General features: G+C 43.9%; 1 protein-coding gene across 1 annotated transcript in view; it reads right to left on the bottom strand.

The window, feature by feature from the left end:
- The window catches only part of LOC124776492 (cyclin-dependent kinase-like 5), a 349,628-nt gene extending 324,210 nt beyond the window's left edge, over positions 1–25,418 (bottom strand). Inside the window, exon 1 of the mRNA XM_047251507.1 lies at positions 25,365–25,418. The gene's annotated coding sequence lies outside the window, so the exon portion shown is untranslated. The remainder of the gene's footprint in view (positions 1–25,364) is intronic.
- Positions 25,419–25,824: the final 406 nt, after the last annotated feature.

Genomic DNA, 25,824 nt, shown 5'->3' with positions numbered 1-25,824 from the left:
AGTTCAATCATTATTTCTTTTATTTATGCGACGGGAAGGTTTCGTTTTTTATAATGGTCATATGGAGGAGATCATCAAAAGCTAATGTAACGCTAATTTGAGTTTGAGCTACTGCTGATATGTATGATTTCGAAATGAAAATACTGGGGCAGTTCGTAGTTTTGATACAAATATTACTAAATTCTAAGCCCATGTTTGCTTATTATTCATGATTATAATTTGTTTTAGGCTTTACGTGTTCATGGAAGTTTCAAGATGTGGGATTGCATATAGGAAAAATGCGAATTTGCTTTCAAATATATCGCGTTCCATGACAGGTGGTTTAAAAACTGTATCTTATGTCTTAGTTGTTCCAAAATGAAACAACCTGCGTAAAACAATTTATTGTTTTCTTTTTGCCAATTTCTTCTTGTATTCGTTGCTTACCATGATAATAATAAAAAAAAATGGTTCAAATGGCTCTGAGCACTATGGGACTTAACATCTGAGGTCATCAGCCCCTAGAACTTAGAACTACTTAAACCTAACTAACCTAAGGACATCACACACATCCATGCCCGAGGCAGGATTCGAACCTGCGACGTAGCGGTCACGCGGTTCCAGACTAAAGCGCCTAGAACCGCACGGCCACACCGGCCGGCATGATAATAAAGATTACTTTTGTGAAAATTTTTAAAATTATATTTTTTCATATTGTAGGAACTCAACAAAGTGGCCCGTTAACAAAATTACTGCTACACGAGACAAGTCCAGTCGTAGATACTTGGTGCTTCCTGCGTGAAGCTGGGGTGGATCGCTAGTTACGTATAAAATACAGCTATGTGAGAGATGACACAAAATCTTAAGGTACGTAACACGTTCGTATCATCATTACCTAAATATAATGCAGATAAACTTGTAAACTGCTTTGTGTCCTGTCGGCACAATATAAAGTCGTTTTAAGTTAAAACATAACTTACTGAAGTTAAAATGCCACAAGTGTTGTACTCAAGTGGGTGCTGTCGCCAGAGAAGGAACCAATACATCATCATTCAGTGCCCTGTCAAGTAGTGCGTTAAAATGACGTCTTCTCGCCTCTGTGGCTGAAAGGAGGAACTCCACGGCCAGGTGACTGACTTGACAGTCCCGCAACCTCAGCTTCTGTTCCTCTCACCGACGTCATAAAACCGTACAATAGCGAAGCGAGTGGGCTTTGTGTGTTATTATTTTCCACACAGGCATCCTTGACTGCATCGTCTGTGGCCTTGTTTCCTGAGTTCCCACACGCCTTGTTACTGACCAGAAGTAAAGCCTTCTTCCCGCTCTCTAGGAGTGGACACAGTTATTGTGGGAGTTTTACATTTAGTATCGAACAAATACCGACTTTTTTAAACTCTAATTGTTCATAGCGGTTTATTACATCCAGTACTATCAGTGGTTCTCTCTATCTGTAACATGGCGTAAGCAAACAATTAGACCTAAAACTTATTTTCTGGCTCATATTTAACATGTACCACTGACACAAAACTTTCGCCTCATTTGGCATTTTCACGCTCTACTGAGTCGGCCTTAATTGACTCGCTGTATGCAGCAACTGATTTTGACCTACGAACACATATTTTGCAATAAATCAACGAAAGAAACTCTTAAGGTTACTCACAAGGCTCAGCACATCGAAAGCGCCGCTGGCGTGACGACCAAGACATCTGACTGGAGAGCGGAGAACCTTTGTTCCATTCTCAAAGACATTCTGCATTTTTTTTTTCGTGTCGAAATTTGTAGGAGTGTAGGAATGTCACTAAGGTAAGAACATCAATAAAGATATGACAAAAAATCTTCTACCTAGTTGTTCGAAGGAAAGTGCGAACATGTAAAAGAGTGAGTGAGAGAGCCATTGCAAAGCGAACAGAATTAAAATTCTAATTCTTCAATAATCCAAGTTGTTTGAGAAATTTATTTGCCTATCTCGTTATTACTCCTTTTTGACTTGCTCACCTTATTAACCCTTCTGTTCCTACCAATTTCGATACGGAAGAAATAGAAATTTAAAAAAAAGGTGGACTCTAACACAGGTTCTCCGCTCCCTCACTAGATATCTCGGTCGTTACGCCAGGGCGCCTTCAGGGAACACATTTTACCTTAGGTGTACGTAAATGGCAGTCGTAAAAAAATTTCTTTCTTTATAGAAAAATGTGCGTTTGCATACACCACATACACACTAAGACAAAAAAAGACACACGCCACGAAGGAATTATCTAATTACGGCAGAAATCGGTAGATGTGATGTAAATGTGCCGACTAACAAATGATTACAATTTCAGAAAAAATTAGATTTATTCAACAGAAAGAGCTTCTGAAATTGAGCAGGTCAGTAACGTATTGGTCCACCTCTGGCGCTTATGCAAGTAGTTGTTCAGCGTGGCATTGATTGAATTGTTGGATGTCCTTCTGAGGGATATCGTGCCAAATTCTGTCCAACTGGCGCGTTAGATCGACAAAATCCAGAACTGGTTTGAAGGCCATAGCCATATTGTTCCAAGGCAAGGTTAGGCAACGTCTGAGATAAGGTGCAGAAACTCCCACTGTGTGCGGTCGGACATTATCTTGCTGAAATGTAAGCCCATCATAGCTTGCCATGAAGGGCTACAAAACGGCCCGTGTTCCCGGGTTCGATTCCCGGCGGGGTCAGGGATTTTCTCTGCCTCGTGATGACTGGGTGTTGTGTGGTGTCCTTAGGTTAGTTAGGATTAAGTAGTTCTAAGTTCTAGGGGACTGATGACCATAGATGTTAAGTCCCATAGTGCTCAGAGCCATTTGAACCATTTTTGGCTACAAAACGGGGCGTAAACTATCGCCGAATTAAGTGTAAGGGTGCCGCGGATACAACCAACGGGGTCCAGTTATGAAAAGAAATGGAACCCCAGACTATCACTCTCTGTTTGGCGGTATGGCGGGTGAAAATCGTATTGGTTTCCGACACTGTTCAGGGCGTCTGTAGACACGTCTTCGCTGGTCATTGGATCGGGACTCACCACTAAAGACAATTCTCCAGTCGGTGAGATTCCATGCCGAATGTGTCCGACACCTCTGCAACCGGGTTTGTTGTTGTCCAGAGGTCAACGGCAGTCGGCGAAAGGGGCGCCGTGAGCTCATCCCCCTTCTGTGAGCCGCCTTTTAATGATCTTTGTGGTCATGAGTTGCACGTGATGAATCCGGGTCTCTGAATGCCTCTCTGACGATTCCTCGGTGCTCGTGTTATGTCGTCCCTCTAGGTCGGCCGCTTCCTTCTTGACGCTGTGTTCGGCCATGGCTCACCCATTCCTGCCAACGTCGTCGAATAGTGACATCGCTCCGATACACATGTCGAGCGATTCGCGAATTACTCCAACCTGCTTGTTTGAACCCAACTACAGGTCCTCTTTCAAATGCTAACATTGGTGTATATTATTCACCCGCCTGTCTACGAGAGATAATTACTGTCCAACTCAATAAGCGAAATGAAATTCGCAAAGACTCTACATCTTAGCATCAACATGTCCTCTATTTACCATCATTCACAGCTCCGCGGCGAAATTATCTATCGGCTACCAAAAACAAAATATTGCATTTTCCGTCGATACTTTTAAGAATGTCAATTTGTGACCAGTTTGCATAGCTCCTTCGTGGTATGCCTTTTTTTGTCTTAGAGTGTATGATGATGAAATTATCTATCGATCCCGTCAATTTTAAATTGACTCGCATCACTTTAGGGGTGGGTCTATCACAGACAGGGGGGGGGGGGGGGCGGGAGAGTAATGCAATCTTCCATTTTGGGAATGTACACAAGCGACTTGCCAAATAGGAACCGAGTCGGGGTCTGAGGCCTTTCCCTTGTAAGCAACCTGAAATCAACTGGGATGATATTTTTAGTGATTGTAGTGTCTCAAAATTGGCATTATGCGTCTGCTAACTGGATCTGAGGGTCACAAGTGTTCTGGCTACTTCAGAGATGCAAAGAAATTGAGAACGGGCTAGCGTCCTGAGTGCACAGCAAGCCACAGCACACCCATAGATTTTAATGAGCACGTAATATCAAGAACATAAAAGTCAGTCTTAATTTATCATTTTTATATGATGTAGCTATTTTGTATTCAAGAGAAAAGTCTGCAGCGAAAAAAAGAGGGAAAAGACACTCTGTCAAGTTATGAACACTGCAAGAGAGACACTCTACATTAACACGCAATCAAGGCATGTTTAACCAAAAATTTAGAGGTCAAGTTTATTCACTGAAGTTCCTGAGAACTAAACACGCAAAGCGCGAAAATGTGAACACAGATGCCTCCTCTAATTAGCGTCTGCGAGTGTTCGTGGGAGAGCTTTCGCAGCGGAGGCAAAACTCATCCGTTACGTCTCCTTTCCCGCGTAACAGCAAGTTCTGGTACCGATTATCATGTCCGTACGTGGTTGCTTTTGAGACAGCGAAAGAGCGTTAATTTATTTCTCTACATCAAGAATCAAACTACGTTAGCTATGTGTACCATACAGAGAATTACATTAGACAGCAATTGATTTGCTTACTTTTTTAAATTACTTTATGCTACAGAGCGAAGATAAACTAGTGCCACAGTCTTTAAAAGTATGTATCCACACGTGCCGCAGACTTCTTTATGCGAACATGGGATGGGAATACAAGGGGTGGGCAAAAATATAGAAACATCAGGAACACAACACATTATCATGCCTAATACGGTGTAGGAAACCCATTCGCATTCAAAACATCTTCCATTCGTCTCCGAGAGAATAAGCACTGGTTCTGTATGGTTTTCATGGGATTCTTACACCATTATTCCTGCAAAACAGTGGCAATATCAGGTAACGATGATGGTGGTGGATAGCGATTACAGATCCTTGTCTCCAAAGCAGACCACAAAGGCTCAGTAATATCGAGATCTGGTGAATATGGTAGCGAGGCGTGATGCGATAATTGATCCCCGTGCTCAGAAAACCAGTCCTGAACGAAGCGAGCTGTGTGAACAGGGGGTCCTGTCTTCTTGGAACACAACGTCACCACTGGGGAACACTTTGTACTCTGAGGTGGATCTGACCAGCCAAAATGGTCACGTGATCCCTGGCAGTAATGCGTACTCGCAGCGTAACCATGGATCCCATGAAATACCACGATGCGGCTGCCCGTATTATAAACCAGCTCCCGCCATGTTCCATTCTTCGCGCGTAAACTCGACCAGAAGTTGGAAACTGTGTGAAATAGGACTCATGCGACCAAACGACTTTCTTCCATTGCTGCGTAATCCAGGTTATATGGTTTCGACACTACGTTTCCTAGTTTGTGCGGATTTGCATCACTGACGATGGGTTTCGGAATTCCAGCTTATGGGGTTTCCATTGTGTGTTTTTGGTACTTATGAGGACATGGTGTGGGAGTGCGACACTTAGTCCTGCAGTTCACTGACCGTCTGTCACGATCACTCAGCGCACGTTTTTGTCAGCTTCTGACTTAGCGGATGATGTTTTTCCACTTTTCTTGTATGCGGTGTAAACCTTCGGTACGGGGCCTTTTGAAACACCAAACTCTTCCGCTACCTTGGTAACTAAAGGATCCACCACAAGAGCGCCAACAACTGTCCACGTCCGGATTCGCTGATCTCGGTCATAATGCACTCACAACTACACAGAACACTGTTCTGAGCCGACTGACACTTAGTAAGTGTTGAGGACTTTGTAGAGGCGCCGTTCGTGGTCAACAACAGCTCAACCTGCAGGCTTGGCTAGCGTCTGAGTTTACGTGCAAGCGCGCAATTCTCGCTGTTTCCATATTATTTGTCCATCAGCTGTAGAATTGTTTTAGAATTTACGAGTATCTTCAGGTTCTATAAGTGTGTAGATCGGACAAAGAGTTGGTCACCCCCAGGACACATGCCGCTAATGTGGAGTAGAACCGCCTCTAGGCTTGATAATGGCCTCAGTTAGCGGAGGCAGAGATTCCACATGTTTCTTCAGGCATACAGTTTGCAGCTGAAGCCACTCATTGACGATAATATCCCGCAGAACTACAAAACTGTGCAGATGTTGACTGCTGTTTTTCACCCGCCGTTGCAATTAGTCCCAAAAATTCTCCGTGGGATTAGGATCGGGTGATGTAGCTAAACAGTCGATGTGCGATGGAGTGCCTAAATGTTTGTCAAACCAGGAATGTATGCACGCAGCTGTGTTCACGGCTGTAGTCATCTTAGAATTCGGGAGAGTCCAGAGCATACTTATCATGAAGAGGTAGCAGAAAAGGCAGCACTTTGTCACCAAGAACGTTGAAATATACATCCCAGCTCACGTTTGCAGTAGCTTGAATGAGTGGGCCCATGTCATGGTACGAAGAATATCCAATATCCCTAAAACATCACAGATCTCCAACCAGGATATTTGTTTCAAAGTTTTTGGTAACAAAGTGCTGCCTTTTCTGCTACTTCTTCATGATAAGTATACCGTGGACACGGCTTCCTAGCATTCTATCCCCGGAACAGACAACTCGGGGTAGCTCAGTTAAGATACAAACGGCCACAGGAGAATGTCGTGATTTAATTGCAATGGCAGCGACGTGCAGACTCCGCGCCGCGGTGGTTGCCGTTGATTTGGACAACGCAGTCGACAAGGTGCGGCATCGTTTTCTGTTCTCAGTAATGAGCCGCATAGGTTTTCCACCCTCCTTTATCGATGTCATCCGGCGCCTGTACTGCACCGCCAAATAGCTGATTCACGTCAATGGCCGTGTGGCGGGACCAGCGACGATCCGGCAAGCAAGTTTGCCTACTTTCGGCCCTACTCTATGTCATAAACCTGGAGCCACTCATCGGGAGTCTGACGAGCCACCTTTCTGGTCTCACTTTGCGACTGCACAGTTTTCGGTGTCGTGCGTATGCAGAGGACCTCCTCCTCTTGGTCCGCTCACGGAATGAAACACAAACGGTGCTTGATTTGATATCAACGTACGGAACCGCAGCGGGCAGTAACATGAATGTGGCTAAACCCACGGCGATGTCCTCTCACACGACGACTTGGCACCTCTCCCATGCGTACAGCAATAATTACGATACCTTGGTAACATTTTCACCTCCATCGTGCGCCGCTCCGCTGCCATCAACTTTCGGCGTGCACCCCAAATTATCCGCACGGAGGTGCGACAAAATCTCCTCCGCCGACTCTATTCTTTACATGTCCAATACCTCTATCAACTTGTGGCGTCCAGAATGGTCCACATCGCACAGGTAATTCCATTGTCATCAACTATTGGTTGGACGCTCTTTAAGGTCCGTTACGAAACGATAACTCACCCCCTCCCGAGCGGGAAGCCTCGGCCTTGTCAATGTGCAACTCCAAGCGGCGTCCTTGTAAATGTCCACAACGCACAAGCAGTGTAACGGCGGCCTCTCCTTTATGCGTAGCGTGCTGGAAATTCTTATGCCCGCGGCCATAACGCCATCAGTACCAGTCGGACACATGAAGCACCATCTGACGCATATTTCTGGACACGCGTTCTCCTCGACCTAAAGATTTTTACACCACACTGCTTCGTTACATATCCAGCAACAACGTCGAACTCAGACATCCATCGAGCGGTGGTTCACGGTTTGGCGTCATATCTACCAGCATTCCCTCTAAAGTCCGGGTAACATGGTACCACGTCGTATGTGGAAAATTCGCCACAAATCAACGTCTTCACGCCATCGGACTAACGGACTCTGCGCTTTGTTCCATTTGCCACCTCACGGATGACGATGCCCACCAACTGACTTGTGTTGCCACCAGCGACGTCTGGAAACTTTGTCGACAGTTCGTTGCCTGTTACCTCTGCGTTCTGCCGGATTCGACTGCCCCATGGACATTTATCCATCCTGAGGATTCTTATTTCCCCGCCACCAAAAATCATGCGATTGTAAGGGTCAAGGGGTGGACGATCACCTACATGTACAATGATGGCGACAAATCACGCGTTGACTTGTGGCAGTACTTACAAACAGCCCACAATGAAGTGGAGCACCGACCGCGGTACCGCGCGTTCTTTGCCAGTTACCTACACGCGATCTTTATGTCAGCCCCGCTCAGCTGGATGGCGCCACACGCGGACGACACTCCTGTCTCGTCCTGCTGACATCGGAGACTCTCCGCGCTACTTTCTATATCGTAACCCACAGTGGAGTAAGCGCATGGCCTCCTTTCTTTTACGCACCATACCAGAGCATGCTGGTCATTCCACCGACTCCACTGTCCCCTCCTCTTTGGCTTCTACCCTCCTTTTGGGCGCTTCTTCCCGGTAGAATGCCGGGGACACGGTGGCCAGGCGTCGCATGTTAAACCCTGCCCACTCTGCCTGCGCAGTTGCCTGCAAGTCTTCTCACACCTTCTTCCCTTTTTTGTCTGTTGCCTCACACTTCGTGATCAGAGCAACTGTCTAGTAAGCAGCTGACCCGGTTTAGATTCTCGGGCCGGTACAAATTTAAAAAAAAATAAAAAAAATAAAAATGGTAAGGCGACTGCTCGCTATAAGCTGGAAATCTGGGTTCGAGTCCCAGTCCGGCATAAATTTTCATTGCCGTCATTCCATTATACAGCTGATGGTTGTCCATATTCGCAACTGCGTAACATTTCGTGCATAATACCTATAGAGGTCTTCCCTCTATTGTTTCTTGCGCGTTGTTACCTAGCAACGAGTGCTATAGCGTCCCGCTAGAGGGCGCTGCCGCCTCGTCTGTCCCGGACTCCGTGCGCAGACTCGCTCTCAGCGCCATGTTCCTCGCTTAGTGGCTTTGGGTGCCACTACCAGCCATGATACAAGTGTGCGATAGAGCACAGTTGTGGTTTTCTTATACTGGATGTGAAGCCCGATATCGTTGTCTGTCTTCTGTCAACATGAGGCACTATTGGAGCAGACGCGCTCGGTACTGCGCATCTAAGATCTCAGCAAGAACAAGCAGTACTCCGAAGGTTCGGCTAATGGCATACTGGGAGCAGCTACTCGTACAACGCTAGCAGGTGTCTTCTGCAATTACCACACAGCGAGTAGGGCACTGCAGAAAATTTATTCTGGCGAGAAACATTTTAAAACAAAAAGCATTGTGCTTTCTTTTCTACCAAGGCAGAGTGTATGTTTCGATGAACGGTGATTGGAAGATTGACCTCAGCTAACTTTTTATTTAAACTACCAAGCATCATTTACTCTTTCTGGGACGTTGGGGAACTGTCTGGCACTGGTTGTGTTTTAACTGTAATGGTTATAGCTTCCCCGCCAGAAGAAAAAAATATTTTTTGTTTTATATTATGAGTGGTACTGCGGGCATTACGTACGCAATTATTATAACTCGTGGTTCTGTCACTGTTCATTGTCACTGGGTTTAAGAAGTGTTTCTGTTTCTTATTTAGCATTCTGAAAGTTTTTTATTGCCTGTTTTCAATTTTTTATTGTTTCCATGCTTTATGAAAGTTTTTCAGATTTTGTAGTTACAATGTACGGCTAGTTTAATGCCTTGGAAAAATGACAAATTTACATCATCTTAGTAGGCGATGTGCGTGTTAGACTTGGTTGGAAGCCAAATGCTTATTATAAATTGGGTGCACTAATGCATGTGGTGTCACCGCCAGACACCACACTTGCTAGGTGGTAGTTTAAATCGGCCGCGGTCCATTTAGTACATGTCGGACCCGCGTGTCGCCACTGTGTAATCGCAGACCTAGCGCCACCACAAGGCAGGTCTCGTGATACGAACAAGGACTCGCCCCAGTTGTACGGACGACCTAGCTAGCGACTAGATGTACGAAGCCTTTCTCTCTCATTAGCCGAGAGACAGAATAGCCTTCAGCTAAGTTAATGGCTACGAACTAGCAAGGCGCCATTAGCCTTACAGTGATTGTAATTAAAGTCTCTTGTGTATAGTCAAGAGCGATGTACCACAATGATTGATTAAAGATAAGTATTAATCCAGCTACGTACTTTTCTTCATAGCATTAATTACGTAGCCTGTTCCAGTACTTCACGCCCGTCTGCGTTAGCCTAGCGTGCATTTTCAGCCATCTCGATCTACAAGGTGTTGGCCCAGTTGCCGACACATCAATGCAAGTTTTTATAAATTCCTTTAGTGCAAGTGGAGCGATTCTTACGTACTTGTGTTAGGCCTGGTAGCAATAAAGTTGTGTAGAGTTTTGTTAAAAGCAGCACTGACCTCGAGTCAAATAAAATAAATCTGATTATCTGGGTAAATGGTTTTTTTACTGGCAACTTCTACTTCCAGATCCCCGATTTGTACCTTATCAGTGGTAGTAGATTGAGATTACGTGGGTGCTGCAACAAAAACTATTTTAAGTTGTGCGCTGCAGCCACCAACTACGATCGTATATGATTTCTCGGTCTCTTATTTGTTTTCCAAATCTACGCACTTCCTATCTACTATATCCCCCTAACTGCCCAATTTCTATTTCAGCGTCCATCCCTAGATACTATCAACCATACCCAAACCCGCACACCGCACCCATCCGCAACAGTACACCAAAGATTCGTGCTATCCCCGCTACCATACCTTCTTGCCCATGCTCTAGCCATTTCCTCATTTTACCCGCTCCATTACATCGACAATACCTTCCTTCTTGCCGTCCATCCAAACTTTCAGTCATCCTACGGATCTCTTGAACACACCTTAATAGTTTATCGTCATGATGCAATCTATCGCATCTAGCAATCAAGTAACCCCAAAACTAAGGCAGTAGCCATCCGTGTTTTCAGCCGTTCACCTCATCATATACAACTATCCATCCAGTTTAGTAAAAGACTTATATACTTGGGATTAACTTTCTACCACAAACTAGCCTGGGAGCACAGAGGTGATGTAGTGGTTAGCAAACTTGCGTTCGGTGCGACGGCGCGTTGAAAACCCCTCCGGTCATACACATGGTTTCCCTAGCTGAACAGCTGATGGGACGTCTAATCAATCTAACGTGGAAATCCCACTTATTAACTCTCCAATAAAATGCACACAACAGACTTAAACTACTACTTAAATATCTTTAACATTTCGCGGCCCTGTCAGCAACTGTATAAATATTAATTTTAATTTTAATAATCAACAGCCGCAGAGTTTACCTAGAATTTACCTAGGTTTCAGTCGGGATAACCCAACCCTGTTCAGAATAATAGTAACTACCGTTTGTCCATAGTTACAGTACAGCGCTCGTGGCTGCCGCATCGCGGTCGCGAAGTGGGGACGAGGCAGTTACAGATAAGTTTTTACAGTCTGACGATAATTTATGGATTTGTAGTTTTAGCTTGACGATGTCCACTATGGACAAAAGGTAGTTACTGTTATTCTGAAGAAGGCTGAGTTATTCCGACTGAAACCTAGGAAAATTCTAGGTAAACGGTGCAACTGAGGCTGCTAATTATTAAAATTAATAAAAGTACTAGATATACATCCGCATCATATGCACCAATCCACTTAAAGGTGTGTGGCGGAGGGGACTTCTGGTACCAAAATCTAATATTTCCTTCTCTGTTCCACAGGTGAAAGGCGCGTGGGAAGAAAAATTGTCGATCAGCCTACGTATTGGCCCTAATCTCTCGAATTTCCCCGTCGTGGTCTGTCCGCGAGGTGTATTTTGGAGGAAGTTCAAAAAAATGTTCAAATGTGTGTGAAATCTTATGGGACTTAACTGCTAAAGTCATCAGTCCCTAAGCTTACACACTATTTAACCTAAATTATCCTAAGGACAAACACACACACCCATGCCCGAGGGAGGACTCGAACCTCCGCCGGGACCAGCCGCACAGTCCATGACTGTTGGAGGTAGTAATATGCTGTCTGACTCTTCCCGGAAAGTGTTTTCTCGAAATTTCGATAGTAAGTCTCTTCGTGATGCACAACCCCTCTCTTGTAACGTCTGCCACTGAAGTACGTTGGGCAGCTCTGTAACGCTCTCGCGCCGACTAAAAGATCCCGGGAAGAAGGCCGCCGCTCTTCGTCGGATCTTCTCTTTCTCTTCTAACACTCTACCTGGTACGAATCCCAGACTGAGGAATAGTATTTCAAAATCGGTCGAACAAGCGCCTTGTAAGCCACTTCCTTCGTGGATGAGTTACGTTTCCTTTGAATCTCAGTCTGGCATCTGATTTTCCTAATGTCTGATTTATGTTACTCCTAGACACTTTACGGGTAGGTTCTATTTCCAGAAATTTGTCATCAGTAGTGTAGTTGCACAATAGTGGATTTCTTTTCCTATGCCTGCCCAGTGTTTTACATTTATTTACGTTCAGGGTCAGCTGCCAGAGCCTCTGTCATTTTTGTAAATTGACACGTCTTGTGGCGTGGCTACGTTTTTTTTTTTTTTTTTTTTTTTTTTTTTTTTTTTTTTTTTTTACAGATAACCGCGTCGTTTGCGAACTGTCCTGAAGAGCTTTCGACGCATTCTACTAGATCATTTATATACACTGTTAGCAACGCTCCTACCACATTTCCTTTGGGTACTTGTAAATTACTTTTACATTTGTCGTTGTTGTTCATTTAAGAGTGACGTGTTTAGTTCTACCTGCAAGGGAGTCTTGAATCCAGTCTCAGATTGGTCCGATATTCAGTAAGCTCGTATTTCTTTTCACTAAACGGCAGTGCGGGACGGTGTCATATGTCTTCCTGAAGTCAATAAACACGGCATCAATCTGAGCGACGTTGTCTGCAGCGCTATGGATCTTATGGAGGAACAAAGTGTGCGGAGTTTCGCCAGATCTCTCTTTGCGTAGCTGCTAACTACCTATTAACCGGCCCAAAAAGAGAATTACACCCTTTCACCGTCTGTCAAACTCCCCTTGCCTTCGCCGACGTTGCTTGAATATCTGCTCCTCCCAACTTTTACCGCTCCCTATACGTACTTGAACTTCAAGCTTGATAACAGAATCGCATTCTGCATCTGCCTACTTTCCGCTGCACGTATTCTTTACCGGTTAATTATTTTTCAAATTCTCCTTAAATTCCAAAAACACTTCCGAAAATCTTACACGTCCCGTGAATTTGATCAAGGAACCCTTCTAGTGTTTCCGCTTCACAGCCAAGCTAGGCCACTGCCGTACCACCTTCTCTTCACCTTCCTTTTCCAAGGTAACTTTACCGATTCCCGCTTACTGATCCAGAAAGCTGTACAGAAATCTCACCTCCCTTTCTCACCTACTCCTCCACCTTCCATTCCACACCTCTTATCACCCAGCCCGCGTATAACTTCCACAGTAGCCACATACAACTTTACAAACTTCCGCAAAGCTCCAATGAAACTCCCATCTGTTTTAATTCAGTTCCCATCTACCCACTCATCTACCAATTTACTAGGGCCAAGCTACTTGTTCCCATGCTAGACACAGACATTAGATGAACAATTCTTTTTATTTTAACGTGTTATTGTAAACTCTTTTTAAAATCGTAAATATTGCTGCAAGTTTTAAAAATCATGTAAGCTGAAAAGTTCCATTACGGCAGTTGATAACCCGCCCCCAATATGGAGGAATGAAATGTTAAAAAAAAGTGCGTTGGATATTTGCCTGACTCCACCAGTTACTTCCTTGGAGTAGGAAATAATTATGTCCTCTCTTTCAAGTTGAATTTCTGCATTTGTGTTGTCGTCATCGTTATAATTTTCACACTGATATTTTAGGTTGATGCACAAGTTCGTAGCGTTTTTGTTTGTATTTTAGTATTCCGGTTGCTATAGGTTTATTTATCGATTGTTTTTTATCTGTAGTTCACTGTTATTTGAGTTTACAAATCATCATTTTGTTATTTGGAGATAGTGAGTGGAGCTGTGGACGCTAGAAAATGGAGTACTAAGTGGATGAATTGGAACATTTCTGACATATTCTGCTGTTGGAGATCGATAGCGGAGTGACAGCAGCGGAGGGAGGAGAATACTGTTTAACGTCCCGTCGACAACGAGGTCGTTAGAGACGGAGCAGAAGCTCGGATTACAGAAGGAAGGGGAAGGAAATCGGCCGTGCCCTTTCAAAGGAACTATCCCGGTATTTGCCTGAAGCTATTTAGGGAAATAACTGAAAACCTAAATCAGGATGCACGGACGCGGGTTTGAACCATCGTCCTCCCGAATGCGAGTCCAGTGTGCTAACTAATGCGCCACCTCGCCCGTTGACAGCAGCGGAGGCGGTCAGAAACATTTGTGCTGTGTGTGGGGATAATTTCATTGGGGATAGAGCACGGCAATTAAATTGTTTTCTCGTTTTAAGGAGGATCGTTTTGTTAATAGCGACTGTCCACGTTCAGGAAGACCTTCGGGGTTTGATAATCGACGTCATACGGTGGGGAAGGTTGAAAAATCGGGTTTATAGGCACCGCATGCTCTAAGCCAAAATCACAAAAAACGGCGGATAGCCATATGTGCGTCTTTGCTTGCTCGTCGTCAGTTGGTTCGTGAACAACACCCCGTATCGTTACTGGTGACGACAATTCGTGTCTTTTTTTAGCATAAGGAAAAAAAAGGAATGCTTGAACTCGAAACAAAGCAGCAACTCCCCGTAAAAAGACCTGCGCGCATCCACGAATGTTAATGTTATGCACCTGGTGGAACAGCTACGGTGTGATGTACTACGAATTGCTTCTCCGAGGTGAAACCGCCACTGCGGACATTTATTATCAACAACTGAGACATCTTGCAGAGGCAATCCAAGAACTACGACCAGCAAGGCTACGTAATGCTGCTACACGATAACACTCGCCCGCACTCTGCTACACAGAGAAAGAACACTATAAAGGAATTGGGTTGGAAGTTATTCCGCACCCACCTTATTCACCTGATCTTGCGCCCTCCTACATTCACCTTTTCCGTTCTCTGTCGAACAGTCTTCAGGGAACTTCCTTTCCAAATGAAATTGCGCCCCGAGGATGGTTCGACGAGTTCTTCGCTTCAAAACCACGTGAATTCTACAGTCGCATAATCGTAAAGTTATCCTAGCAGTGGCAGACTTGCAAATAGTGAAGGAAAATATACTGTTGATGACTGAAATCTCTATTATGTGTGGCTCTGTATCTATGTTTAATGAACTTACGGAAAAACGCTACGAACATATGCACCTTTTAAATAATTTAACTTCTATCGTTACTTATTAATTTCCAGTAAACAACAAAACGTCATTATTTAAGAGACTAAATAGCAAAATTTCTCAAGGAGCTGTAGCGGCAAGGACGATATTCTTTTACGTCGAACCATGAATCAGATAAACTACAGTAACGACTAGAGCTGAATGCTGTATGAGAAGCCAACCAGCGAGCTTGAGGAAAACTTTGAAGATCGTAAGGGACGATTAGAGACTGATGTCAGCAAAATATTTCTTGAAGCACATCCAGTACATATACAGGGCTAATAGTGTTTGGAATTTTCTGAATTTTCTCCCGCAAACTGCAATGCATGAGGAAAAAATTAAAGCACACAGCAGACATGGTCAGCTGTCACTGTAACTTTGTACACGTACACACCACCGACAGGTATATTGGTGATTTAGCAATTATATGTGACAGGTAAAACAGTAACTAGAGTACGTTAGTACTGTTCGTGCTTAGTGTTGTTACGAACCCTGGTAGGGTAAATAAGGAGAGTGAATGATCGCTGTGAAGGACGGAGATGCCGCACATTCGTATAAGGCAGCGTTATCAGCACCTGACAGACTTTTATAGGGACCTCATTGTAGCGTCTCCATTCCTCCGGCGTGTACAACGGTGCAATACCCAGATATTTGACATGTGTTCTACTGCATACGAACATGAGGGAAGGCGCACAATCCAAAGTTCCGGGAGACCACGTCTGACCACCACAAGGGAGAATCATTGCATTTTGCACCGAGCATATCTTAACCCGTTCACATCTGCACCTGCCATCCGAGAGCAAGTAACGGACTCACTACGGAATTCCGTGCCATCTTGCACAATCAGTCGGATACTAGTGGCAGCCGGACTAGGGAGTTACCGTTCAATGCGTAGGCTACCATTAACACTACAATGTAACAGCTGTGTTTGGAGTGGTGTCTGGGTAGCATGGATAGCTGACTAATGACACTAGATTGGGTTTAGCGATGAATTGCGGTTCTGAAGAACCACGAATGAACATCGTCAGCAAGTATGGAGTCGACTTGGAAAAACGTCCCGTTCTTACAATGTTTTGGAGAGGCACAACCGTGTTACTCGTGGTATAATGGTGTGAGAAGCTGTGGTGTGCGTACTGTAAGACCTTCGGTACACACACCATCAGATTATTTGACTTGTCGCTCTAACGAAGTAGGCGAGTGTCAGCAATATGTCTCGTGGTCTTATCGTGGCGTGTTTATCTTCTGCCGTTAGGTCAGACAATAGAAATGCCACTTGCACGCTTAGAGTAGCAGATTGACGGTGACCAACTTTAAACAGAACTTGATTAATTTTCACACACATTTATTAAAATAATAAAAAGGATAGACATTACGTAACTTGATTCTGGATGCTTTTTACAGTTGACAGTCTGAAGTTCCTTTGGTCTTGGTACGTTAATCTTATTCTCACATATCTCTGATACTTGACAAAAGTGTCTATTCATTTATCTTCATGGCTATGTACAGGAATATGGTAATCTTATTAGGCACAGACTGAAACTTGACTACAGACTAATGCAGACTGACTAATCCGAGGTCTGTACACTCGTTATAATACCTCGGGCGTTCACATCTCGTAGTGCGGAGACGGACGAGCGTTGCGCCTGCACTGTTGTGCTTAGCGGGGCGCGTTCTAGTGGGAAAGTTGTGTACGCGCTGACTACGCGGAACTATGTACACAACAGAAGCCATTGGGTACTATCGTCATGGCTGTTAGTGATCGAAGGAACTGTGACTGCACACTAGTACGTCACAGCTATCTAGCGTCCGCATATGTTACCTCTCATACAATAGTGTCGGGATGACATTTTTCAACACGACAATGCTCATCCACGTATGGCAAATGTGTCTATCAACAGTGTATGTAATTCTCAGGTACTCCTGTGGTCAGCGAGATCCCCAGGTCTGTCTCCAATAGAATGTCTGTGGAAACAGCTAGGACGTCAATTCTGTCCCAATATCAGAGTATTGAGACTATGGTACTTCTGTCGCAATTTATGACCTGTAACCCTGAGCAACAGATGATTTATTAACCTTCTCCCATCACCTGTCACCCTGAACAACAGCTATGTCGCAGTTGTTCTTTCTAGCTCATGTGAGCTTCACAGCATACTGACACTGGGCCAATTATTTTAGTCACATTGGACTAAATTTTCTTTGTTATATTGTCTTTAGTGTTACATAGCAGCAATTTTTAGCTTTCTTGAACTACAACATTGTTAAATCTTTATACATAACAATGTATTTTAGAATAAAAACAATCCAAACAGAGGAGATCATTTTTTATTAGTATTCTGATTTGATATGTTTTTAATCTTTTCAACTTTTGCTTTTGAAGTTTCAACTTCTGCTTCTGAAGTCGGCATCGTATCTAAACTGTTGTCGGCTATGTGATCAAAAGTATCCGGACACCCCCCCCCCCCAAAACACACGTTTTTCATACTGTGTGCATTGTGCTACCACCTACTGTCAGGTACTCCATATCAGAGAACTCAGTAGTCATTAGACATCGTGAGAGAGCAGAATGGGGCGCTCTGCAGAACTTACGGACTTCGAACGTGGTCAGGTGATTGGGTGTCTTTTGTGTCATATGTCTATACGCGAGACTTCCACACTCCTAAACATCCCTAGATCTACTGTTTCCGATGTGAAAGTGAAGTGGAAAAGTGAAGGGACAAGTACAGTACAAAAGCGTACAAGACGACCTCGTTTGTTGACTGACAGAGACCTCCGATAGTTGAAGAGGGCCGTAATGTGTAATAGGCAGACATCTAGCCAGACCACCACACAGGAACTTCAAACTGCATCAGGATCCACAGCAAGTACTATGACAGTTAGGCGGGAGGAGAGAAAACTTGGCTTTCTTGGTCGAGCGCCTGTTCATAAGTCACACATCACGCCAGTAAATGCCCAACGACACCTCGCTTGGTATAAGAGGCGCAAACATTGGACGACTGAACAGTGGAAAAACCTTGTGTGGAGTGGCGAATCACGGTACACAATGTGGCGATCCGATGGCACAGTGTGGATATGGCGAATGCCGGGCGAACGTCATCTGCCAGGGTGTGTAGTGCCAACAGTAAAATTCGTAAGCGGTGGTGTTATGGTGCGGTCGTGTTTGCAATGAAGGGGGCTTGTACCCATTTTTGTTTTGCGTGGCACTATCACAGCACAGGCCTACATTGATGTTTTAAGCACCTTCTTGCTTCCCACTGTTGAAGAGCAATTCGGGGACGGCGACTGCATTTTTCAACATGATCGAGCACCTGTTCATGATGCACGGGGAGTGGTTACACGACAATAACACCCCTGTAATGGACTAGCTTGCACAGAGTCCTGACCAGAATCATATAGAACACCTCTGGGATGTTTTGGAACGCTGACATCGTGCTTGGCCTCATCGACCGACATCAGTACCTGTCAGTGCAGCACGCCGTGAAGAATGGGCTGCCATTCCCCAAGAGACCTTCCAGCATCTGACTGAACGTATGCCTGCGAGAGTGGAGGCTGTCATCAAGGCTAAGTGTGGGCCAACACCATATTGAATTCCAGCAATACCGATGGAGGGTGCCACGAACTTGTAAGTCATTTTCAGATAGGTGTCCAGATACTTTTGATCACATAGTGTAGTTATAAAGTAAAGCTCTATGAGAAGAAAGGTGTATTATGAGAGACAATACATGGCCCCTTCCTGCTCTAATGTGAAGGACAAAATCGAACAGTAGACGGCTACATCTACTAGATCGGCTGCAAGATTGACTTTAACAACAACAAAAATGGATATAATATATCGACCTAAACGATTTAACCGCATACAATGTAAGTGCGTATCAAAACAAAGACAATTTTGGTCACAGCCTCCTGATTAACCTCGAGTTCCCAATACACTTAAACACTAAGTCTAAACGGAGAAGCCGGCCGATGTGGCCGTGCATTTCTAGGCGCTTCAGTCTGGAACCGCGTGACCGCTACGGTCGCAGGTTCGAATCCTGCCTCGGGCATGGATGTGTGTGATGTCCTTAGGTTAGTTAGGTTTAATTAGTTCTAAGTCTAGGGGACTGATGACCTCAGATGTTAAGTCTCATAGTGCTTAGAGCCATTTGAACCATTCGAAGATCAAATAGAGTGTTGGGGTATTTGGGGGAGGAGAGCAGACAGCGAGGTCATCGGTCTCATCGGATTAGGGAAGGATGGAGAAGGAAGTCGGCCGTGCCCTTTCAAAGGAACCATCCCGGCATGTACCTGGAGCGATTTAGTGAAATCACGGGAAACCTAAATCAGGATGACTGGACGCGGGATTGAACTGTCATCCTCCCGAATGCGAGTCCAGTGTATCAAATAGAACACAGACATTTAGAAAAGAATGACAGCAGTCACACACTAATATATCCAAAACACGGATGTTTTTCGATCCAAAGAGGTCATAATGCCAAGGAGAACAGGAAAGCAGAACAGGAGTGAAAAGCAAAGAAAATGATAGTTGTAGTTTAGTATCAACAGGGAACCAAGAATTATAAGTACCTTCCTTAGTGCTGTCTCGTCTCATTCTCTATCCGTAATAGGATACTCGCACGCTGCCTTGCCTCGCACCGTCTGCTACTTCCTTGCAGCAACGCTACACGGGTGCTGTTGAAGTATTGGTCATTCTCCCTGTTTTGTTTTACTATTCCTGTTAATATATATCGACAAAACAAATATGAGTTACACTAATCTGGCACTCTCTCTCGAATGTGCACGTGATAGTCCACTTTATTTATTTATTTATTTTTTTAATTGGAGACAAACCCACTAGGGCCGCGCGGGATTAGCCAGCGGTCTGAGGCGCTGCAGTCATGGACTGTGCGGCTGGTCCCGGCGGAGATTCGAGTCCTCCCTCGGGCATGGGTGTGTGTGTTTGTCCTTAGGATAATTTAGGTTAAGTAGTGTGTAAGCTTAGGGACTGATGACCTTAGCAGTTAAGTCCCGTAAGATTTCACACACATTTGAACATCTGAACAAACCCACTAGGCGCATAACCTGAAACGTGTGGCGAGCACTATTTGAGAGCCTACTCCAGTTACATAATGTAAAAGCTAAATTGGCGATATCTAGCGAAACACCCGAGAAAATGTGCCCTACGAATATTAGGGGAGACATCCTGTCTAGTATAAGATACTGAAAATGGATTTGCTCAAGTTGAGTGAGCTCCTTTGCTAACAGACCAATGAAGGAAAAGATCTGGAACTTCACTGCAGCCATATTACGTCATCTATGTAACGGAATGACGTAACATATATACACTGTCTGATCAAAAATATCCGGACACCTATTACTGTACGTTAATATGAGGTGTGTCCATGCTTCACCTTTACGATGGCTTGAAATCTGCTGGGGACACTTTCAGTGGGGTGTCTGAATGTCTGTGGAGCAATTGCAGAACATGTTCCGACAAGAGGTGAAACCAGAGAGAATAGTGCCTTCTGGAACGAAGCCGATGTTCTAACTCATCCCATTGTTGTTCCATTGAGTTCAGGTGAAGACTCTGTGCAGATCGCCCATTTCAGGAGCGTTATTGTTAGCAAACCATTCCCTTACAGCGTCTGCTTTATAAGAGGATGCATTGTAACGCTGTTACAAACAATAATCGTCTCCTTACTGTTCCTCTTCTGTACGGTGCACACTATGCTGTAAAATGTGTTCTAGTCCTTCCACATCTAGCGTTTTCTTAAGCACAATAAGGAAACCGATAAACACCTCCCCTGTACTTCACTGTCGGCACTACGCATAACGGGAGGTAACGTTCTCCAGGAATTTGCCAAACCTCAGCCCTTCCATTGGACTGCCACAGGGTGTCTGTCATCACTCCCAGTTACTCGTTTCCAGGTGTCCACTGTCCGATGGCGTCACTCTTTGCACCTCCTCAGACATCACGTCGCTTAGCATTGACTACAAAAATGTGTGGCTTACATGGAGCTGCTCGAACACTGTACCCAAATCTTGCAAACTATGCACATTAATTGTGTTCCTGGTAGCACTTGGGAACTCTCGAGCCACTGCTGCTGATTTCATGTGATTTTTTCCAGCTATCTTTCGCAATGTTCGACAGTCCCTGTCCGTCGGTACATGAGTTTTCCCTGGTCTTGGTTTGGGTGTGGTTCTTCCTTCGCGTTTCGATTTCATAATTTCAACATAAACAGTCGACTTGAACGGCTTTAGAATGACTAATATGTCCCTGATGGAGCTGTTACTCAGATGACATCCAGTGGCTAGTTTACGTTCGAAGTCACTGAACCCTCCTGACGACCTTTGCTGCTGTTACTGTGTCTCTCCTGGCATCGCAACACTCCCCGCCTCCTTCTAATCTGCGTCGCCTACATCTCGTGACATCTAGTGGTCAATTCCGCAATCGGGATTTGTCAGATACTGTACTTCCTTGCAACATTTTTCCTAGGAAGATTTTGTCTGTTGTAAAACTCACAACAGGCCAGATTCGCCAATTGTGTTTAGTAGTGAAATATAGAGATCTATTTACTGATGCAAGGTCCTCCAGAAATAAGTCTTCCTTCTCAGAAGGAAGAAAGTGATGGCAACAGTGGATGTACTGTAAGTACCTGTCATGGCCTGGTTGCAGCATACAAGCAAGTAACATAAGTTGTTTACAGATGCTTCGTCTCGCTGATGCAACGCCGAAGCCTTGGGACACCCGACACCGACACACTGTAGCATTCCAGCACGTCTCCGTTCGCCAATCTACCATTTCTCTCAAAAGTCATTAACAACTAATACCCGGGAGAGTAATCCTGAGTTTATAATTAATAGAGTGTGGGTCATTTTGTTTTTAAATCTTAGACTATGGTATAAAGAGGTTAGCTGTTTTTGTTTCAATACATCAGATTAAAGTATTAGAAGTAGATGTAGAACTGATGCTGCAAACAGCTGAACATTTAGCTACACTCCAAAATGTATAATTCATGTGAAGATAAAAGCATTTACAGGAAAATCATGGCTTGCCACACCTATATTATACACTAAATAAACAATTAGTTCCGGTAAGAAACCTACCATCCTCAGATATAATGTGACATCTCAATCAGATATACAACAAATCATAACTATTAACAAGCATCATTAAGGCGCTGCAGTCATGGACTGTGCGGCTGGTCCCGAAGGAGGTTCGAGTCCTCCCTCGGACGTGGGTGTGTGTGTATGTCCTTAGGATAACTTAGGTTAAGTAGTGTGTAAGCTTAGGGACTGATGACCTTAGCAGTTAAGTCCCATAAGATTTCACACACATTTGAACAAGCTTCATTCCATAAAGCAACATGTTAATTCAACTATAGTTGTGAAGCACATACAGCCCACAGTATATCTGTGGCCATGTGCTTCGCCTCAGGTCTACTGTCTGCAGTATCGCTCCATAATTTTAGTTGAATTATCAGGTTGATTTATGGCATGATGCTTGTTAATAGTTATGATTTGTTATGCTTCTGATTAAGATGTCACATTGTACCTGAGGATAGTCTGTTTCATACCGAAACTTGTTGCTTAACGTAGTGACAATAAACATATGAGAGAACAATGATTTTCCAAAAAATTGATGATGAGGTCCCATACTCCGAGGAGCGTAGGTGGACGATGCGGGAGACCCGCACCGCCGACTAGGCAAGGTCGTAGCGGAGGTGGTTTGCCATTGCCTTCCTCAGACCGTAATGGGGATGAATGATGATGAAGCCAACACAACAACACCCAGTCATCTCGAGGCAGGGAAAATCCCTGACCCCGCCAGGAATCGAACCCGGGACCCCGTGCGCGGGAAACGAGAACGCTACCGCAAGAAAAAATTATAGAAGCTCTAAATCATCGTCTCCTCAAAATCATGTGCAAATCAGTCATCTCGAGGCAGGGAAAATCCCAGACCCTGCCAGGAATCGAACCCGGGACCCCGTGCGCGGGAAACGAGAACGCTACCGCAAGAAAAAATTATAGAAGCTCTAAATCATCGTCTCCTCAAAATCATGTGCAAATCAGTTATTACGTGCATCTGTTGTATTCCTCCAGACGACACACCTAACCCTTTAATTTCAGTTTGCTGCATATCCTACACTGAAGTGTATAACTTTAATTAGAATGTCTGATTGCAAATTGTCACACTCAATTTTAGCAGTAATTGTAATTTTAACAAATATAATTAACAGAAATTATCAACTCAAGAAGAATAACATAATAAATCGACTGTCCCATAAATGACCTGCAATATATACATTAATTACAGAATATATTTGCATTATTGGGAATTTCCTGTAAAAGACATTTTTGTATTTATAGAAACGTTTTACAGTCCTTATTTTGTGGAGTCATAATTTGTCTCACTTTGCCTTGAATATAGACGATAATTAGCGAATTCACAAGATATTTTGAGCTTTTTAAGGAAGAAGAGATCCTAACCCTAATTTAATTTCAAAAACGTCCATGTGTTAGGTTTCAGGAACTTCTGCCGTGTCTTGAGAGAGTAAGGCCATAAGATACTGCTGATGTGATCTGTCGGATGAAGACATTATGCTTGACATCCTCCATTATGATTCTTGACAGCAACAGCTAATTTATCGTTAACCAACTTTCTCAGAACTTCAGTACTCATCCTTAAAATCAAAACAACACACGCCAGAAACCCTGAACACAGCGGTCCAAAAGACACAGTTACTTTACTTGTTATCTGCAAGTTGGAAAAGGCAACGGTAAACCATTCATTGAGGCCTTACCAACAAAGTGAGGTGGTACTCACACTCTCCAGACCTCTCCAATATACACAAGGTTTATGTCTGCCCATGTAACATATACCTCGCAAATAAAGTTCTTCATGCAGTATGGATGAGAATGATAATGTAACAAAAACTGTTTTTATAATGTGAACCAAAATGACACGATGGTGTTCAGATTCAGAGATCATGGATGCTAAAGATGTATTATTTCATCTTTATGGATGGAGATGTTCTAATGTTCCTTATTGGCAATAATGTTTGCGCTATAGGAAAAAATGATCATCTCAAGTAGTGTCGTATGCTTTGTTTACAGAATCCGCTAAAGATAACATAGTATCTCAAACATCAATAATTCTTAGCCGTTGGAATGAGGCATTTCGGACTACACATTTCCCTTGGTATTGTTCATACATAAAAAAGAAGTTGGTGTAGTAAAAGATGTAAAAGCAGATACGTTGCATGTTTCTATTTTTCGGTCGTCAATACACTGTTCCTTGCACCACTGAAGTATCTTCTTTATACCCACAGGTTTGCAGACAGCAGTTCCACTGTGAATGGTTTGTTCCGGCTGTTCTGTTGCTCGTTTTCGGTGACAGTGTCTTCTCTAGTCACATCAGTCACCTTCATGTCAGAGATCTTACTACAGATCACAATCTTTAATTCTCCCCTGAACCTATGAGTAGTGTTTAGTTTTTCTTTCCCCCAAAGTTCTGGCAATATTCGCCCATGAACCATGTATGCAGTAATGTCACTAGAAGATGATAATGGTGATTATTGCTTTGATGGTCCAGACTTCATAATAACTGATTACAATAGGGCTTTTGTACAAAAAGAATCATTGGGACTTCATTCATCAACAGTCTCGCCACAATTAAATTAATGCAAAAGGTCATCAGTTACTGGAAGATGTTTAAACACACACAAATTAAAGACACATAAGTTAAAACGGTAAAAAAAAAACAATGAAGCTAAAATGAACACGCTAAAACGGCTAAGGTGTCGTTACATTTTGTTGAAGACTCTTCCCTTCTTAAATTTATTGCACTCATCAAGGACTTATTTGTTGCGCTAGAAAATATACATTGATGTTTCACAAACTTTTTTTCATATAAAGTGTGTTTCTGGTTGGAGTCCTATTTTTAGAGTCATACGAGTTCAAAGTATTACTGCTGTGTCCTAGTATTAATACTAAGAAAAGAATTCTTTGATTTGGTAGCCATTTTCATAGATGCACACATAGTGTGTCGTCGTTCGAGGTTGCTAAGATAGAAGCAACTATTGCACACTTCCAGAGATCTTATAGTACAAAAGAGAAACAAAAGACAACAACAACAAAAATCAGTAAATAATTTTCGTTGTGTTAGATATTTATGTATTATTATATCCAGTGCTTGACATAGACATAGCTTTTCGGATAATAAAGGGTGGAGGCTTTTCAGATGTGTGACCACACGTTGTTGGCAGTCACAACAATATCGCCGCGTGCGCGCGGCAGCGGTACTTACTGGTGGACGCAGCGCCTGCCGTTGTTGACAACGCGTCCCACAGGCAGCACGCCGTGACTGCCGGCAACTGGCGCGCTCGCTGACACACCTGCCTGCGCGCATGCGCACATCGGACGCGCGTTCGCATATTGATTACAGGTAGACTCAATTATTTACCCGGCGCCCTCCGTACGTTCCACTCCCCGTTTCATTTGCTGTAACGGACGCTCACACACATTTAACGAGCGACAACCTTTTCGTCATCCGATTTCCGATGGTTCCGCCTCGTTGGCGAGTTCTTGGAGCCAGTTACACAGCGTAGTAACAACTCCGACAGGAAACATCTGAAACATGCTAATAGATGTTTCGACATCGGAAAAATACGATTTCTGGTACTGATTTCGTACAGGAATCTGCCACTGCGTTGTAATATACGAGCATGTATGGTGTCTACATCTACATTTACATCTATAATTCTCAA

Source organism: Schistocerca piceifrons, chromosome 2, assembly GCF_021461385.2.
Source record: "Schistocerca piceifrons isolate TAMUIC-IGC-003096 chromosome 2, iqSchPice1.1, whole genome shotgun sequence".
NCBI classification, from domain to species: Eukaryota; Metazoa; Arthropoda; class Insecta; order Orthoptera; family Acrididae; genus Schistocerca; species Schistocerca piceifrons.
This window is presented reverse-complemented; position numbering and strand designations above follow the sequence as displayed.